At 36.8% G+C, this 20,900-nt stretch overlaps 1 protein-coding gene across 2 annotated transcripts in view; it reads left to right on the top strand.

The window, feature by feature from the left end:
* The first annotated feature begins 4,988 nt into the window (after nucleotides 1–4,988).
* The window catches only part of LOC139968661 (stress-activated protein kinase JNK-like), a 43,259-nt gene continuing 27,347 nt past the window's right edge, over nucleotides 4,989–20,900 (top strand). The window contains exon 1 of one of the 2 annotated variants that reach the window (XM_071972919.1): nucleotides 4,989–5,146. The gene's annotated coding sequence lies outside the window, so the exon portion shown is untranslated. Of the gene's footprint in view, nucleotides 5,147–5,240; nucleotides 5,616–20,900 lie in introns of those variants that run through there. The other variant, XM_071972920.1, reaches the window with a different exon arrangement.

Genomic DNA, 20,900 nt, shown 5'->3' with positions numbered 1-20,900 from the left:
TATGCAGTATTTGTAATAATCTTTCTGTGAGTATACAATTGATTCCAATAAAGGGGCATAACTAGATTTCTGTTTCCTGGGGGGCCCAACGCTTTTCTAGGGTGGCAGACCATGATGACATATTTCAAACAAAAGACATTTTGCCATTTTTGGTTTCGATTATAATCGTAACCTTTGCATTCATGATGGCGTATGTGTAAGTGAGTGTGTTTGTGATGCTCAGCTTGTAAACACGATATCTCAAGAAGGGAAGCTTGGGCAGACCTCATATTTTTGTGTAGAAGAACCACATTGATTTATAGAAGCCTGTTGCTTTTGGTGGAGGCCAAAGGTCATTTGGGTCACCAGAGGTCAAATTGTGAAACCTTGTAAACATGATATCTCAAGAAGAGAATCATGGGCAGAACTCATATTTGGTGTGTAGGAGTACCACATTGTGTAAAATAAACTTATTGTTTTTGCCGGAGGTCAAAGGTCGTTTGGGGTCACCAGGGGTCAAAGTGTAAAAACCTTGTAAACACGGTATCTCAAGAAGGGAAGCTTGGGTCAACCTCATATATAGTGTGTACAAGTACCACATTGATTTATAGAAGCCTGAAGTTTTTGGTGGAGGTCAAAGGTCATTTGGGGTCGGCAGAGGTCAAATTATGAAAACAAAGTAAACATGATATCTCAATATTGGAAGCTTGGGCAGATCTCATACTTGGTATGAAGGTGTATAACATTGAGAAAAAAGAAGCCTATTGATTTTTGTGGAGGTCAAAGGTCATTTGGGACAACAGGTCAAATTGTGAAAGCCTTGTAAACATGTACACCCTCACTATACATTAAGGCAGATTCATGAAGAAAACTGCTCATGTTTCATCATCGAAACCACAATGCATTTTTGCATTCTGGTTTTACTTCTGCTGATGTTAGATGGCATTTGACAACCGTTTTCTTCTTTATTGTAAGAGTTGTAGATGCCTTTCTGGTGATGCTTGTTTCGTAAAACCTTTTTCCCATCTCAAGTGATTTTTATGTAGGTCAAAGGCCGACCTTTGACCTACATCAAAAACATGAGGGTTGTTCTGCTTATTTAGGGACATATACTACCAAACAATAATGTCTGGTCAAGTTGACCTTGTGTTATTCAGTTAAGAAACATTACTTCTTATTTCAATGATAAACAGGCACAATTCGATCTCAACTCCTCCTCTTCCTTTCTCCATGAAAATCAAGAACGGAAACCCAAATCCATAAACCTGTCGTGAAGGATACAATTTTGACCATGTAAAATAGTTATCATATTGAATGGTGATTATTTTTAAAACGGCTGGCGCTCGACCCGTACAAATTCTCTTTGCGCTATGCGTTGAACAAAGATTTTTACTCTATTTACAGCTCTCGTGCACATAAATTTGTATAAATTGCTGAACATAGCCTTATATCTACGTTTCCGGGGGTTGAAATAGCACTAGCGCCCTCATTTGGAACTCCTCTGCCGCGCGAATAATTCCAACAGGTTGCTAAACTGTATGGCACTGTCAACTTTTTTTTAAACTATTATATTAGCTTTACTGTTTAGTAACATAAGAACTCTATGAAAAGTTTAATAGCGTTCGTTCTGGAAAACTGTTAAAGGATTTGCCAATGAACAAAGGAACAATTATATTTCAAACGTCTTCCTTTGAATCCTCCAATCAGATCATCGTATGAAGACAGGCAAAAAGACATTGAACCGAGATATCCCTCCCTCCTGTCACTCAGACGTAACGAAGTCGTATTTGTTTGGGAAAAGGGTCAAACAACAGACATGCTATATATGCTCATCCACTTTCTCCATACATTTATCCTCAACGAGCATAAGCATTGTTTTCGCGTAGGTTATAAAATATTGTATGATTAGCCTATAATAAAAATGACAGTTTTCAAATTTTCAGTATTTTAGACTGTTTTTCAAAATAACCTCGAAAGAAAAATAGTGTATAGTATATTTTAGCATATGTTTGAAGTTGTTTAACGTCAAAGCTGTATACAGAGGTAACTCCTTTAAAATTCATTTTGCTTTCCAAAGGTCACCGTTCACCAATAACTTTCGAAAAACTTTCTTTCGTCATGGCTGCACTGCAGTGATGTCGAATGGGATGCCTCTGCCTACCTCAGTATTTGAGAAAGATGCTGGGGCATACACTCTCGTCCTCTGAACACTCATCGAAAAGAAAAGGTTTGAAATAAGCCGTTGTTTCTCCGAGATCTAAGACGGATAGGGTCTCAAAGAAGCTACTATAATGCTTCCTGATCCTCGGGTCTCTAAAAACAAACTAAACCAAACCAAACCAAGCCAAACCAAACCAAACCATTGTTTGGTGGTGACTTGATTCAGGTTTTCAAGATTGTGTATGGTTTTGACAATTTATCCTTCACTGACTTTTTCATGTTTGCTAATAGTAGTTGTGCCAGAGGTCATTGTCTTAAACTCCAAAAATCACAAAGTAGGATTAATATTCGGCATAACTTTTTTTCTAATAGGGTTGTGAATGAGTGGAACGGTTTGCCTGAGAAAGTTGTACAGTTTGCAAATAATGTGAATGGGTTCAATAATGCTTTGGACAACCACTTTAAGCATTGTAATCGGGTCTGAGTGTTTGTGTCTTGAGTTTTTTTTTTCTCCTATAGGGTCCTTGATAGGGACTTGAGTGTCCCTCGTGATCCTTTTTTTCTACTAAACTAAACTAACCAAACCAAACCAACCTAACCTCAGACACAGACGGGAGAATACGACATAAAAAGTTCTCAGAGGACAGTGTCGGACCGAGAGGGTCAAATGTATCAAACTGTAACTCTTTGTATTGACCAGATTATACTGCTAAACGCCAATCTCAGCATACCCCAATTAATCACAACCCCAATCTTCCCTAGTGAAATACCCCCCCCCCCCACTCGCACCCAATAAAAACAAGAAACAGGGGCAGTATTTTCGATTTGCTATAAATTCAGATTCTGTTTTACGGATGTACTTCGACGTTTAAGTGTATGAAAAGAGGCCGGTGGATTTAGGAACAAAATTATATAAGACGATGCTGCTGTTTAGACCACTTCCGGCATAAAAGAGCAGTGACGACAGGTATTTAGTGATTGATAGAAAAAGGGTCTGTGAGAGTTTCCTTTTTATGTGACCTTTCTGGGTGGGCCAAAACGGCGGGGGGGGGGGGGGAATAGCATATTTAAGGGCAAAAACAGGGGCGTAGGCTGGTCTGAGCCTGGGGTGGGGGGTGCGATTTTCAGAAAAGTGGAACTCAGTTTCGGTGAGCGAACGCACGCGTAAGGTGGACGATTGAGGAGGCAGTGGGGGTGTGGTGTGGGAGTCTTGAAATAGCAAGATGAATACCAAAGTCAAACTATCACATTGGCCTAACGGCTTAATCAGAGATGACAACTCCAGTCTCCTTGGGTGGAGCGAAAGTCATGTGTCCATGACACGATCAAGATCAATCTTGTATGTGTAGTGGATGTAACGCCAGGCTAAAGAGGACAGCCTTTCCTGTCCCACGGATGATACGAAGGAATATGAATGGAGGCATCTCAAAGTGCTTCCATTTCGTTCGCACTTACGAGGTGTCACTGGGATGGTACATCGCATTCCTTTATTTTCTATTTACTGACAAGATAAGTATTCGTACAAATAATTCTTGTGGTACTTGTGCTGCTGTTGATGGGTGCGTACGCAACCCCCATGCTATGCCCCTGAACATTTAATTTCATCTTATTCATATATGTATTTATAGAGTCAGCACAAACTGCACTACATAATGCATTTCAAATACAATCCATCGAATGTGACCATACGGTTTGCATAATCATGACGTAACACCGTCCAAACACTCTTCTTGTTGTTTTTGCATTTATTGTGTTTTCATTGTTAGTGACGAAGTGAGGTAACGGTCAACGGCAAGCGATACACTCCGTTACGATTTTGCGTCTTTAGTTTAGTTTCAGTTTAGTTTAGTTTAGAGACCAAGGATCAGGAAGCCTTACAGTATAACTTATTTGAGAGCCTATCCGTGTTAGATCGCTCGTCTTTATAGTATTCCTATGACATTTTAACAATTGATCACCGCTGTCCGAGTTTACCATGCGTAATTTTGCCATATATGATTAATAACAATGACGTTACTTTGGTTTGTCGAAATATAAAATACACACCTCAAAAACATCATTATATGATATCTAACATATATAAATTGAAACAATGGGTACAGATCATAATGGAGTAAACCAAGTCGGCTGAGAATATGAACAAATGTCTTCGTGCAGGCTCTGTCATATAATTTTGCAAACTCAACTTAAAGACATTTTACGGTACCTGATGTTTCTTGAAAATGTCTAAATGGGTGGGGTGGGGGGGGGGGGACGGGTCCCTCATCCTTAGTTCAAAATAACATGATACACATAAAGTCTAAAATGTTAAATGGCTTTTTCTTTCATATTCAGGTTGTTGATAAAGGCGAGGAAATTTGGAGGAAAACAAGTGATATGGTAGTTGCTCTAATAGCTAGGTCAGTTGTCCATCCCCTATCACACCGACCGTCATACACATACCCGGCCTGCTCGATCATCAGAGGACTCTATATCACCAAAATAGACGATACTCTTTAACGAGACCCCGACATATCAAGCAATTTACATTTTATTCTTGAATTGCTGACATCACTGACTATTTAGTTGACATCCATTGGTACTTTCTATTGGGCAATTAAACTTTGCCATTTTGGGCATGCTATTCCGTTCAAAACATCCCTCTTCAAGTTCTGCTTGTAACGTCCAGTATTCCTCCCATCAGAATAGGAAAAGAATGACATCCTGATGTCGAACTCTCAATATAGGCTATAACTTTGAGGAATAGAAGTCTGCAAGCCTTCGGTATTTTTACTTTGTTTACAATATCTATCCAATCTTCTTTTCGGTACGCCTGATATCTTAGATGTTAACAGATGTGTTATCACTGTAATTTTAACCACAGCTTTAAATTTGAAGAGGCTCAGTGACCAATTCATGTCAAAACACAAATAGCGATTGTTATTTCTGATTCAATGACGTCATTTGTCACCCATGACCTCATCAAATATGTGCTGAGAATTCTTGTTACAGGGAAGGAAACTACTTGGTAAGTTGCAACAAATTTCGTTCCATTTTCTGTGATCTATGTCTTTCCTTTAGGCCATTTACTACAAATTTAAGGTATTTCAAGACGTTAAGATGTGCAATCTTAAGGCTGTCAGCTCACAAATGTAGTAAGTGAGTCACATACGATCATAGTAAACGTTAATTCAAGTGAGTCACAATTCATAATATGTGTTGTACACAAGCAGGTGATTGAGTGTAGGCGTGTACTCTTTGAGTGGCAAATATTGATAGGATAGCGCATAACTGTACACAAAACATGTTATGTAGGCTACGTTCAATGAAAGGGCAAATACAGATACCAATAGTCATACTAGTCTCATTGTATGCCTTCTCATTTATAATTATTGTGAACTGTTACTCAACATTTGGTGATCTAATAGTGTAGAAAACTTCATGATTTTAAAGCCATTTCGGAGTGGATGATTAAGTTCATTCTTAAGAGGGAAAAGGTAAGGATAAATATTGTTTCCAGCCATTTAGTATATGCTTATGACATATGAGTACTATGACTATGATTGAGTCCAGAAATCCATGCAACAACTTTTTATTTAGTCTTGCCTACTGTACTAGGCTATTGCCAGCCAATTTAAACATAGTTAAGTGTAAGCCTAATTTTATCTTGTGTAAGTGACAGTTCCTGTTAGGTTTATCATATTTCCTAGACTGATCAATGTACCACAACTTACAAGATAGCATTAGAACTGAGAATTAAGCTATGTCCTGGCCTAACTGTTAGTGTTAGGCAAAATCTGTTAAGGCTAGAGTTGGGCTTAAAATGTTCAATATTTACAATTTTTTGTGCTACCAATACCTAGCCTAGGCATATGCACTAAAGTTTGATATAATATAGCTTGTGTGTTAGTACTGAAGTCATAAAAAACAGCTATGCTAGAAGCAAAGTATTGTTGTGTTTACAAGAAGCCCATAAACCTGGCAGGGAATTGACAAACACTTGTCTTGCTAGCCTACATGTGTAACATAGACCTAGTCTAGTCTATGTTATGAAGGCCAGCTAGGCGAGTTAAAATATTGTGCTTTAGTTGTTCAATAATTATCTTAGATAATTAATGTTAGTCCATTTAAAAATTTACGGACATTCTCAATTGTACAAGGCATGTAGTATTTGTAACTTTTGAGTTTCTAAAATTTCCAAAAGTTTGTCTAGAAACTAAGGCTAGTTGGTGAAGTTGAGAATATATTGAAATACAATGTACATACAGTATCTCAGTTGCCACCATGCTGTTTACCCAGTTTTATGGTTTATGTAGGATAAACAGGATAAGTTTTATTCAATCAATCCTTATTTTCTAATGGTAATGGGTACAACAGATTCTAGGACAGTCATCTAATTAGACTCAATGTTGTCAGTAGATTGTCAGATAATTAATTACTATAATTACACTGTTTTACCCCCTTCATTTTCTTTGTTGTTTGTGGTTTCATACTGTATGTGGTAAAGTTTCTGAACATTTCTCAGGTTATTGGCAAGCAACTTTCCTTCCACAGTAAACATATAACCTTTTTTATTAATCTTAGTGTAAACTCACTAAGAACTCTGTTCTCTCATAACTGCTGTTTTATGTACACACCCACTAATCATTGCCATTACATTTGGTGTACATAACCTTTGTGTATAGCTTTAGTCTTGCTGCCAGAAGTAACAAACTAATATTGCAACATATCTTACCAAGTAGTCTGGTTCTGAATATTTACACAGGTGTTGGTTACTTTACCGGGAAATATAAGCATTGTAGAACTTTACAAAGGTTATATTTGTCAGTTTTCACTCACTATCCCTCAGCTCTTTTTAATTTGTATTGTAATCAGACCAACTTGGTATTATAGTCCACTGTATGTGGAATACTTGCTAAAGGCAGATTAATACATACAGTATATATGATCATAATAGATCTGCATTATCACTGATCATCACTTATAACTTGCAGAAATCTGCAACTTGTTTATCTTAGTCTTGCCAAGTTAACGGGAAGTGTGATTTCAACTGGTCTTGATTTTTCCATGTTAAGACAAAAACACTTTCTAGGCAACAAGGTATCATGTCATGAAGTAGACCAATAGACAATAGACCAACAGAATTGAAGTGTTGGGCATCATAAACCCTTTCATGTTCTTTGTATATTTAACCAAAAATAAGTTTAATTTGTTTTATTTTTTAAATTTAAAAAAAAAAAAAATTTAAATATTTTTTCATTTTTTTTATAGCTATGATCTCTTCTCACTGAGCTGATAACTGTTAGGCTTTGTTTTTTTTTAAAAGATCCTTAGAATTGTCTTTTTGATATTTAACAATGTTCACATAGTACCTTTAACTTTTCCACCATAACCACAGAAATATTTAATAACACTAGATTTATGCCTAAATCAAGATCATAGTGTGGACGCTTGCATACTCAGGATCAGACCTGGCAATCATAATCTCTCTCTTTTTGGGGAGGATCCTGATCCTGCAAGGGCGATCAAGATTGTAGTTTGGAAGCTCAGGGGATCAAGTTACCCAAAGTGATCAAGATTGTAGTGTGGAAGCTCGGGGGGATCAAGTCACGGAGAATTCTGGTTACTTGACCTGGTCAGTTCTGCATAAACTGGCACAGAAGTAATGTACGAACATACAGAGCAAAGCCCTCACGGTGAAACGTAAGCAATCGTTGTTACCTCTCGCGATGGCATAATGTTCTCTACGCATCGTTGATCCACCTTGCTCCTTGAAGGGTGTGAAGACTCGCGCACAAAGAAACGTCTGATGCAGATAATCTGACCTAGTTTCGACTGAGGTGTAACAGAAGTGTTAGACACCACCATCGATCCCAGAAAATACACACACAGCTTGCTACCGTCGGTAATTAGACACTAGTGTACAGTCACTACATGCAGCTACGGTCAATACCCACAACACAGTGTACATAGCAGCGATGACATCTCAGGTTTAGATAAAAGATAACAAGGTATCACGTTTCATTACTGTCTGCATTTTGTAGCGACAAGAAAAAACTTCACTTGCGAGCAACGGAAAGTTAACTTTTTCACAAGGCGGCACGCGGTTTGGGGCGAGTCTTCAATGCCTTTAAATGTGTACGCCTCTGTGTCTGTCAAGTTTGCCTGAATACCTACCACCCACATTAAATAGTGGGAAGAGAACGGTAGGTGATTCCAGCGTATGGGACTTAATTTAATCATCATGTGTGTTCTAAACAGATGCTTTTTATCACCTTAAGTTGACATTGGAAAAATGTCATATTGTTTTGATCTGTACTCTCTTGATGCTGCATCAGGATTGACTTACTTTTACAAATATGAAATATTAAGACGGACAAAACTAAGTTGATGTCTTTTACCTATAAAGTAAATATATCATAAATAGAGAGTACACATTGATGGAATATAACATGTCCCTGAAGTCCAGGGTAGAAGAAAAGAATTGAACCTATTCTGTACTAATGATTAACTTCTGTGTTATGTCAAGTGGACATCAAACCACAAAGCAAATACATATATTACTTTACTGTGTGTTCTCTTATTGTGTTTGTGGCTGCCTTCAGTGGCTATATTACCAAAGTAAAACTTTATATAGATTATAATATAGCTTTTTGAGTCAATTTGGATAAATGTCTCAATGCTATTCAACACTATAACCCTGAAAATTGCACATAAAACATGTGATTACAATACTTAATGGTAATTCAGTAAAGTGCTGAAGTTGTGGAATTTTTTATTCTAATGCCAACATTATTGGTTTGTTTTCCAAGAGCTGTTATTACTGTTTGTGCATAACATATAGAACTGAAAAAGCTACCTTACGAATGAAGATGAAAGAATCTTTTCTTCAAACAACACCTGGTAGATCTATATATCAGCCATGATGATTTATTCAGATCATTCATTGGAATAAAACCCACCATTAACATACAGTGTATGTGACTGGTAAAATCTTGCTCTTTCAACTGTCAAGGCCTTTCAGGGAGTCTAGTGAATGCATTCATGTCCACACAGAACACACTCCCGTTGTTAAGTGCCCAGAACCTGTGTACAGTTGTATGCAGTAGAACCTTGTAAGTTTTATCTTCCCTTTGAACCTTATGAGGCTTCTGTGGAAGATTGATGCCCTACTGACCAAATTTATTTGTATTGCCATGGTAACAGTATAAATGCAGATATCTAAAACACCTTGGAATTCTTCTTTCAGCTTCCCACATGTGAGTTACTTCACATTAATATGATTCGGTTGTAATCTCTAAAAGCTTCTAATAACCCTTGCATGGATTTATCATGATACTTTTATTACATTAGACGTTTAGTCTTACATAAGCAGATATCTATCTAGTGACATGATTTAATTGAAATCTAATTATTCTGTGTGAGGTTTGTGTACTATACATGTGTGTTCCATGTTAGATGAAATTAGTAATGAGAGGTCAAAAAGAACAGTACAGTAGGCCTGCGTTCACTCCACAAGTTCCTCAAAATTTCTGCATTCAGTGTCTGCAAACATCAGACATGTGACATACTGTAGTAAAATGATTTTAAAATGTTTGTGACATTTTCAAAGAAATTATATTCATGTTACCTTGTATGTTGCACTACAGTTTTGAATCACCCTCAGTAAGCTCAGGTATTTCGCTGGAGACTGTTTAAAGCGACTGTTAGAATTTGCAACTTTAATGTCTCACGTGCTACAAATATATCAGCAAATGATGCTACAGTTGCTTTCTTTCGGAGCTAGCTGTATTGGTAAGGGGGGCGAGAATGGTCTGTAGGGGTGCTTTCGACACTATCTAAGCCGAGCGCTACCACAGGTTGGCGCAGAGCGTACAGAAATTTTTTGAGTAAAGATACTCCCTAGATTGCTCAATAGGTAGATGAGAGCGCAATAAAAAAGTCAGTAATTGCGAATAAGTAAAAAGTGGTAAAAGCTAAAAAGGGCGCCAGCATCCACCCCCCCCCTGACTGTATGGACGCTCCGCCACTGTTTGTTACTGTCACAGCTTACTTTACTTGTACCTCAACTTAGGCTGCTTTTCAATAGTAGAACTAAATGATACATACTGTACTACTGTACTGTTGGTCTACAGTAGGCTTTAGCTCTGGCAATATTTTGACATCTGATTAAACCATTTTGAGAAGGAATTAATTCTTAGTGTTTAAGTATGTATGAACAAGTCAAGTGAAATTTAAGGAAAGTTAGTCACTTGTAATATTTAGTCATATCTGAGCCGAGGTTTGGAAAATAACAGTTTGTTGGCTGTATGAGTCTATAACTCAATGGTTTCATTCTTTATTTAATGGGCAGTTGATTTTTCACCAGCAGAATTGAGACACATTGAAAAAAAAAAAAACTCTCCACTCAGATTGTTGTCACAAATACATTTATATAAGTATATGTGAATGGTTGTTTTCTTATTCATTGTTTTATGTTGATCTCATTATTAAGAGTTTTACAAAGGCCTTTGTATTTATATTTACCATACTACTTGCCAGTGGTGATATGTAGTGCACCCAAGACCCACCACACTCCCATTAGAACTTTTTGTCTTACCTTCACTCTGTAGCATACATAATATCCAGTGCTTTGAAAATTATTACACACTTTTGACCCATTGTCAATGCTGTCCGTCAGTGAATCTTCCAGATTTCTCAGGTCAGACAGCGAACAAAACAGGCAAGGTATTGGAAAAAAAAAATAGTCAGGCCTATATAGGATTTGAATGATTTATGGATGTATTGTCTGAACTCAACAGTGGATGGAATAATTAAACCCATTGTTGTCTAAGATATTGTATTAAGTACTGTAGCCCATGATGATGAATATATAATTTACTATGTACAGTGTTTTGTATGGTATAAGTTCAGTCAATCTACCTTACAATTGTGTGTATAGTGTTTTGCATGGTATTGGTAAAAGTTTAACAAGATTACTGTATAGGTAGCTAGCTATTCAGTACTGCGTGAAAAGTTTGTCAAGCCTGCCAGGAAATCATTTACTGTGCACTGTCTTGAAGTGTATTCATTTCAATGTGCACAGTGGGTAAAAATTCTTATGGTAACATACCGGAAGGCTGTCCTAGATAAGAAAAAAAGGGGTACATGATCTAAGCTTTTGTATATATAGCAATCTTCCCATTTTGGCAAGATGATATAAAAAAATACACACTACTGTGCATCACTTGAAAATCATTTTACACAATGCAATTTTCCTATGCATACTGCATGCAGTATTTCTTGATAAAAACAACCATGGAAGACTTTTCTCAAACATTGCACAATACCTCCCAGACAGGGACAACAGAGCTGTTGTACCATTTGATAATGTTCAGTACTGTAAGGGTGTAACAGTTGTATCAGAAGTCCTGGTTTTGGCTGAAGTTGAAATCAATGTAAACAGGTCAATTTGGCTGATCATATAAAACCTTCAGAAGGCACAGCAACGCTGTTTATCTAGAACAAACAGCAGTACAGTACAAAATTCAATACACTGTTTGTAAAATGCATATATCTATATCACCAAATATTTAAACAGAACTTTTGAGGGGTGTGTGGGGTTTGGGGAAGGGTTGGTAGATCCTGGAAGTGGGGTGGGAGGTGAGGGGTGTTCTTATTATTGCTGTGTATAGTTTCTGATCGTCAAGTAATACAGTACATTGAGGCTTTTATTTTGTTGGGAGTTTTATAGTTGTATCAATTCTATGCAAGTCCTGATACAAGGTTCTTTAGGTTGGATTTTTCTCTTCAAAATTTCAAACTGGAGACTGATGCCGATTGTCGTATGAAATTTTCATGAAGACTTCAGTGATGACGTTTTATAACACAGCTCATTCTTTGATCACATATTTTTCAAGTTACGTTTTACATGTGATTAATACTTATTAACAAAATGTGTCTGGCTGATGAAAATGCAGCAAACCAAAAGGAATCATGTGGTACTCTTTCATTTACCTGTTTTTATCTGGTGAAGGAACATAAATTGGGAGATTGTTCCGTAGTTTGATAGATTGTTATCTTATTTTGAGTAATCGTAGTTAAACTAGGTTTAGTATTAATTTAACTGACTTTCAAGCCACTGAATAATGTGGACTTTATACATTTGCAGGCATAAAACATATATATTTCCACAGATAAATTGATCTGCCATCCATGCACAGTGAGTAGGCATTGCATTGTACCCAATTCTGTTGGGTCTGGTTTTCAAGTATGTGTGGGTAGAATTCAAAAGTTTAGTTGGTGTGGTTGCCATGGGAATTTTTGTTTTTAAGGAGCTTTGTTTATTTTCATATTTTGTACTATGTAAAAGGAGCTTGCAGAATTTTACAGACAGGAATCAGCAGGTCGACACCAATGTAAAGTTTATTTGTTTCTTGGTTTCCTTCTTGCAATTTTTTCCCCCTGTTACTCCTTTAAAGTTGTAAGTCACTCATGTAGTAATGAAAAAGTGTTTGGTGTTCAAACTTGTAACTGAACATCTGATGCCTATCATTCAGAGCTCTCTATAAAAAGTCATATTGTTGACAATTGTCTGTGACCTTAGAGGATAAATTTTGGCTGTTTTGATTGGTCAGTTTCAGTGAGGGTTTAGGACTTAAAAGCTTAAAGCAGGATTCAGGATTCAACTTTTTAATCTCCCAATATGTGACCATTTGTGCATGATTTTGTACGACAATGATGATGCTGTTGTTGTTGTGTGTGTTTTTCTGCTTGGAGGGAAATACAAGAACTTTTAAGTTTACACATTTTGGTACACAGGCCTTTTCCAGTAGACAAGCAGTTTGTTCACAGTAATCCTCAATTTGATAATTATTCCATATATCATTTGGCAGGTACAGTATATGATCTTGAGTGAAACTTAAAACCCATAATAAACTTATTACTATAGACATATGAAAACATGATAAGGCCTAGAATTGACCAACAACACTGATTACAAATGACCAGAGTGTCCTCAAGTTTGAGAGCATACCAACCCTCACCACCCCCATCCCAATCTGCTACAACAAATTAATTTATTCTGTCCAGTAACAGTTTTGTATCAAACATACTAGGCCATTGCCCCTAACTGAAGAACCAAATTCACTGTACAAACTGTATAATGTTTTAAAACTTTTGATGTTAACTTGAATCAATTTAAATTGTGTACACTGTCTCTACAGTACAGTATTAATGCTGGTTCTCTCCCTCTCTTCCCAAGCCTCGTATCACTAGACATAATTTGATGCTACCTGCCTACCTCTCAAGGGTGGTCGCAACCGCTTGGCTTGGCTCATAATTGATGAAGTATTACAAATCTGTCCCAAGATTAAGCCCACAAATTTTAATGTGCTTAATTTTAATGTTTCATTTGCAATATTGTGAAAATTTTGCATAATTAGCCTTCCTCGGGTGTCATTTCGGTGGAGTAAAATAATAGGGTATATATTCTGATAATTTATGAATCAAGAAATTTTTTGGTAATTATTGAGTAAAAGTAAAATACTATCAGATATTGGCAAATTAGGGCAAAAAGTTGGGGTTTTAAGAGAAAGATATAAAATAATATGATGATGCAAGTATAGTATTGTCTGCACATTAAACAGTAAATTGTAACATTCATAGGCGGTGTACACATATGCTTTTGAAGGTAGAACTGCCGAGCAAGGTTAACCTATTTTCCAGGGAAATGTCCCACCTTTGGTTGTTCACCTTGAATAAAAGTTAAACTTGAGTGCTTCACCTCATTGCCTTATATAATGATAGCATCAAAGTCATGGACTTTGTGCAAGTCGCTGCATGAGAAAAAAAACAAAAAAATTTCCCTCTTTGGAGATTTGCAAAGATGGTAGGGACTAGCATTGACATTTTGCCCTTTTCATACTTGTAACCGGGAAAGCTGTTTTAGCTGTCTGATTTCCTAATTTTGGCTTCACTTCCTTTAAAAGCTTTCCAAAAGAGGCCTGGTTGGAAGAAGCGGGGTATTGATTGAAATCCAGCTGACTTCGGGAGGTCATGTCAAGGATTTTTTGAAAGGATTTGGTTTACAAGATTTTGAAATATCACACAACATTTTCATTGATTCCTTTTGACCTTTTTGTCATTTTAGGCTTAAATTATATGTTTTACACAAAGAAGTCAATAGATGGGCTTAGAAGTGCCATTAAACTTCAAGAGTTTTATACAGTTTGGTGGCAAGTTTTGAACATTTTTAAAAACAAAATGAACACAATACTGATAGGAGTACTTAAGAGATATTAAGAGTAATTGGCCATCTTTGAAAACTGTAAACTATACAAACAGCTTTTAAATCTATGATTTTCTTTTTTTAGTAGGGATAGAAGACAGGCAGTAGAGGGGGAGGGGTGGTTAGAAGGTGTTGGGCAGGGTAGAAGAGGTGGGGAGCATAATAGTGATGGGTTGAAATGATTCCTGACAATGGGAGCAAAGTTCACAGCAAAGTTTGTTTAGTGTTGCCAGAAGTGGTATGCTCAAAATGTTTTGATGGGTGGGGAGGGGACGGAGAACATTGCAGAATGAAACGTTGCTGGTATTTTATTTCAGTATTCACAAGAACTATGGGATTTCAGACTGCCCGACAGTTCTTTGCCTCCCACCCCATCCTTCCATTCCCTTCTCAAGTACCTTGCGTCCAACTGTCCAATATTGTGTTGACCCTGATGGTATCCTTGTAACATTTTCTCACACTTAGCCTACTGTTTGACCTATGACCCAAATTTCCCATTACACACCCTTCTCCACCTACTGTACAGTCCATCCATTGAGAGAGTACATGATTGATTTGCATGCAATACAGTAGTACCACACATTACATGTTATTTCCCTCAAGGTCAAATAGAAAAGTCACCAAGTTCTTTATGTCTTAGTTAAAGTAATTCTAAAGGTACTACGTAAAGCGCTCTATGATTTTCATTTTGACACCTGTAGTCCTTTCATTAGTGTCATACAGTTCATATATGACAATCACCTGTTGTTATAGATCTATGTCAAAGTGAGTCAAACAGAACACTTTTGTTCCTAGTAGAGGATCTGCATTATTGCAAGGCTGCATTTTACATACTGTAGACAAACAGTACAAAAACAGTTCCCTTTTTATGCGCTGACTTTATAAATTCCTATACTTACCACGTTTCAGTAGTTACAATCAAGTTGAAAATATTGAGTTTACAATTCCCTCACATCAAATCACATTAAAGAAAGCATCAATTTATGCTTTGAATTAAAGTGGGATGTCGCCATTTTCCTGACCTTGGGTTACAACCCATTTGATATAATCTTGATATTAAAAACATAATTATATTTGTGGTTGTGTTCCATATCAGTAGAAAGGAATGCAAAGTATTTATATATGGAACCCCCAACATGCCACTGTTATCAAGTAGTTATTGGTTTGAGCAGTGAGTCACAGTGTTTGTAAACAGGTGTCACGCTTTTACTACTACAGTAGTGTTAGGTTCACTGTGCTGTGTGTACATAGGTTTATTTTGGGCTACTGATGGAATCCTCAAGCTGCTACATTATGTCAGGATTTAATTAGCCACACCCAATAGAGTCAAGCAATCCTGTTCACACCTGTCCTCATTTTCCAAGTATATGTGTCTACAGATGTTAATTGGAGGGGTTTGCTAAAGGTATTTGTGTAATTCTATTCAATGATGAAGCTGCAAGGGCTTTCAACATTGTTCATACTCCCTGCAGTGTGACCCCTGTGACCCAGTATACACCCTTCCCCCAACTTACTGTACCTACCACAGGTGCTACAATTCTGAAATAGCGCTAAACTACATCAATGTATACAAATACAGTAGCCAAAAAAAAAAAAAATTGTGTCTATTCTATAAAAACAATGCTATTATCCCCAGTAGGACCTCACGCATGGTCGATCAGGGGTTAAATTCCTTTTGTTGTTGTTAGTGTGTGTTCCCTGAAAAACTACTTTAGATGGAGATCTGCACACACTTAGAGATATTAACATGTACTGTGTTAAACCGTGTGTTAAACCGTACTGTACATATGAATGTTTGTTCTACATTTCAGAATTGTGCAAATTTGTCTCTGAATCACAGCACTAGCCTACGATGTTTTACCAACAGTATGACAGCCTGTATGTGACATGTTTAAGCTGGATCTCCTGAGTGCAAACTGTCATAAACATACTATAGTCTTCCAATTTATTATGAACTCACTAATGGGGGTGGTTGAGTGAGGGGGAGGGGGGTGCAGGGGTGAGGGAGGGGTTTGGAGAGGGGTTGGGGATTCATAGAAGACTTGCAACTGAATTAAGTCTGCTGAGTTCAAATGATGAGTTCATCTGATTGAATGAATATTACAAGTTTATCTGCTTTTTTTTTTGCTAAGAGTCCTCATTTGCATTTCTAAATGACTGTCCATTTTTTTCTATAAATTCAAGGAAGAAAAGTAACAAACTAACCAGAATTTCAATCCTTGGCGAGTTTAATGAAAACAATTTTAAAGTCGTAATATATATTATTGGATTTGTCGACTTAATTAAGTTTCAATTTCTTCTAAGGTAAGTTCCCCTCGCTGTTCCTTGAGGGAAGATGATTAACTGTGCCTACAGTGCTACCTACCTACCTACTGTTACGTAGAAAATAGGCAAACTGTTCTATATTTGTGAAAGTTCATTTATGAAGTAAAAGAACTAAGAGGTAATAAAGTTAAAAGAAAATAAAAAGAAAGTACCATTAATTATATATAACCAACATTTTGAATTAGATGCGTGTCAATATGGCCAGCCAGACTACCAGCTTCTGCTAAAAACATAACATTTTCTCCTATTTACTGAACATGACGCATCCACCTGCTGTTGGTCGGTCGTGGAGATGTCAGGACTTAGTCATCGGGGATCTTCATGAACTTTAAAGCAGTATATTGATATGTTTTATCTCTTATTCTGCAGTGTTCTTTCCATAGGAATGCACTTAATTATCAAACTCAGCTGATCAACTAACTAATGCAATTATTTGCCCTTATCCCAACCTTCTCCCCTCCTCCTACCACACTAAATCACTCACTCACTCACTATGTGGATACTTTTAAAATTGTGAAATATTCAAATGTGGCTTTGAGGTTGGTCATCGATTTTTGGGCCACATGTTAAAAACTAAGTTGTTGACAATACTGTTGATCACTTGCTTATCAGCTGTGGTTGTAATTATTATTATTTTTTGTTGTTGTTGTCAGTAACTGAAGATTTATGACAGTAATATATTAGCTTACCAGTTGCAAGCAGTTGAGCTAAAGAGGGATAGCATGTGTAACCACATTAGTACCTTTGAATTGAGGAAGGAGGTTAGTAACACAAGAGTTGTATCTGTTATGACTACCCTACTGTACTGTATGTACTCGGGTAAACAATTTCATTGGCAAATTGCTCCGTGCCTGAAGTTTCTAGATAATTACTTCGCTCCTCTCTTACCTGTCTCCCACTCCACATCTGCACTTTCCCATCTACCTAACTACACACTGCAAATGTTTAAGCACTGCGCCCTTGGTCTATGGGCACCGCCAACTTACACCTTCTTCCGAATCTACCACTTAGAAAGAAACTATACACATTTTCGTTAGCGACAAATCAGTAAATTTTGGGGAGTACAAATGACATGAGGGCGCCAAACAAGGGTAAAATTAGACAAAAGAAAGAAGAGGGAGGAGGAGGAGGGGGAGGGGGAGGGGGGAGGGGGAATGCAACCAAGCAGTAAACTGTGAAGTTGTTCTTATTGTATAGTTTATGTTTGATCTAGCAATTGTACAGTACACACTGTTCAGGCAGTCTGTACACTGAACAATTTCAAAGAATCAATACGCGGAATGAGGTCTGCTGTTTTGGAGGGAAGTCCATTTTTCATGATTCGTTTTCATGATATGTGTGACTCATACTGTAAAGTTAGCATACAGTAGCTGCATCACACAGTAGTACTCCCTGCAGGAATTATAAACGGGGATTAGCATTGAAGTGGCTGAGTATAATATACCCCAGTGGGGTATGTGCATGAATTTTCCTCCAGTTTGTGAGTTGTATTAGCTTCCATACAAACTGCAGTTTTCAAAATTTATGATGAAAGGTTGAGTAATTAACTGTTGGCTTTAACTTAAAAAAAAAACTGATGTAAAAAAAAAGGAAAAATGTAACTTATAGGGAAGGTTTAGTTATTATGTCGGTGTACAGGAAGTAGACATGTATGCAAAATATTATATTGGAAGTGAACTTTGACTGAACTTAGTTTGCGATATTTGACAGTTGAGCAATTCACATGGTGCATTGACAGCATGATACACTTAGCCATCATAATGTGGTTGAAATGGTGGAAAGTTTGAAAAATGAACTTTTTTATCTCAGGATGAACGGAACTGTACTTCATACAAAGTTCCCCTGTCACATTTAATTTGAAAGGATTCTTCAACTTCTGTGCAGGTCACAGGTCAATATGTTTGAAATTAGAAACCTTTGTGTAGTCTATTTCTCATGAAGTGGATTTCCAACCATAAGTACAAAAAGTTTGTTGTGTGTTATAGTATACAGTACATCTCTTTGTCCAGGGTTAGTAATACAACAAAACTACTTGTACTCAATCTGGTGATCCACTTTACTAGCTGGGTAAGTAGTAGCACCTGGGACAGTGGTCACTCTGGTTTTTAATTCACTTGTGACAATTTCCAACATTTGTCAAAACTTGTTCATTTTTTGGCAGAAAGCAATAGGAATCTATGCAGTGGTGTATATCTTATGTGTGAGTGTGTGTGTAATATACAGTGTGTGTGTACAGTATATTGGATGCCATGGCTTGTTTACTACCTAGACAAGATAACGCAGCATGCATTAAAGCTCACATGAACATGATTGTATGCAAGCTATGATTGTCGCTTGTACTATGTACTATTGCACTGCAGATATCACTTAGTAAGTTCTCGATTGCTTTAGTTATAGAGTGAGGTCAAAGGTCATTTGAGGTAACCAGTGGCCAAAACATGAATATCTTATAAGCAAGCTTTCTCAACCAGTACCGCTTTGATTAAATTTCATAGTTTGTTGGTTTTGTGCCCATTAATGACTTCTAGCCCTCTAGTGTCCTTTGCCGGACAGCAAAGGTCAATCGAGGTCGTCAATAGGCAAATGCTAACTAAGCAAGGTACTGTACTAACATTTACATGCTGTAGCTTGGCAACTAATGACCGAATCCGCATTTTGGCAAGAATTGTAACCATCACTGCCTTTTTCCTTCATGGTGCATACTGTATTATATGCCTGTACCGTGTGGTGACTGTAGTATTACAATAGGATGCTCACTTTCTTTATTTAGCTCACTATCTTTATTTAAAGCTCACTATCTTTATTTACAAATGGAGATTAAAGACTGTTGCTTTGACAATAGATCTAGTAAACAGCAAATTTAACCGTTTACTAGTGACAAAACCTTTTTGTTAAGAATACATGTAAGTTCTGATAAATGTATGTAAAATATCAGATATTGGTAAAAAAGCTGATATTGTCAATATTTGTCCATATACTTATTAACCATCTAGTGAGATCGAATTTTAAACCATGATAAAAACTTGCAGTCCTATTTGAGTACTAATGCTATAGTTTTGTTTTTTTCAATTTGTTTTATCTTGTAATGTATTTCTCATGGTTTACACCTTGGTGTATATCAGTGCAATGCAGCCGATAGTTTATACACGTATTTAGGGCACATGTCTAATTTTTGTTTGGATATTAAAGCCACCCAAAGACTGTTGTATTGTAGTAAACCTTGTTTGATAATTGGTTTGAGGGCTTCAGTATAAATCCTTTTAACTGCCTGTCTTTGTTTACTAGACTATGTGTCCTTGCTATTCTACATTGCATGTCATGGTAATGAGTTTCACAATAGATAGGAAAGAAGGATAAAAATAAAAACACATATTATAAAACGAAAAACAAAATCCTGGTTTACAATTGCTGGTAATAACATATATCAATACTGTAATTGGGGTGAATGTTTTATTTCTTTTAATCGAATGATCCAAGCACAAAGTTGAAAGAAAGCAGCATGATAGATAAAAGGCCTTGTTTTTGACAGAAATTTACAGGCTGGTATTAAAAATGGGTATACGCTTTACATTGCAACTGTTATCTTCCACGTTTACAAGGTTGAAATAAGTCTAAAGAATCAGTAATGATAAATTTTGAAATTGGAAATGGAACACATCGAACCGACATCCAGCTTGTAGCTAAATATTCACTTTGGAGATATAAATTTTACAGGATTATTCACTTTATTTGGATTCATGAGTGCATTGCAAGATGGCCAGTGGTCTCTTACATGGACATTTACACCAACAACTGCCATTTCCCCCTATTTCAAATAAAAACATCAATTTGGTAGTTCACTCGAACCTGTGAAAATAGTTAAATATATTATGTATACATTTCAATATTTTATAGCTCAGTAAAGTAATATGCTATCAAGATGGGCAGTTGAATCAACCTCTTCATTTGCTCTGAATCCATTGTGTACAAGTAAGTAAGAACAGGTAAGCATTACTGTAGGGTCATGCATACATGAAGCAGTTGGAGGTGATTCCATTGTTGTTTTGACTTTTGATTGAATTTCTAAATGGTGCATTGCTCACAAAGGCCCCTCCCCCTCCCCCCTATTTTTTTTTTTTTTTTTTTTAAGGAAAGATACCTGCCATTATGATGGTTCTCACTTATCATCAGTACTGGATCAAATAGTTTT

Source organism: Apostichopus japonicus, chromosome 6 (genome assembly GCF_037975245.1).
Source record: "Apostichopus japonicus isolate 1M-3 chromosome 6, ASM3797524v1, whole genome shotgun sequence".
Lineage (NCBI taxonomy): Eukaryota > Metazoa > Echinodermata > Holothuroidea > Aspidochirotida > Stichopodidae > Apostichopus > Apostichopus japonicus.
The sequence above is the reverse complement of the archived record's forward strand: the minus strand, read 5'-3'. Positions and strand labels throughout refer to the sequence as shown.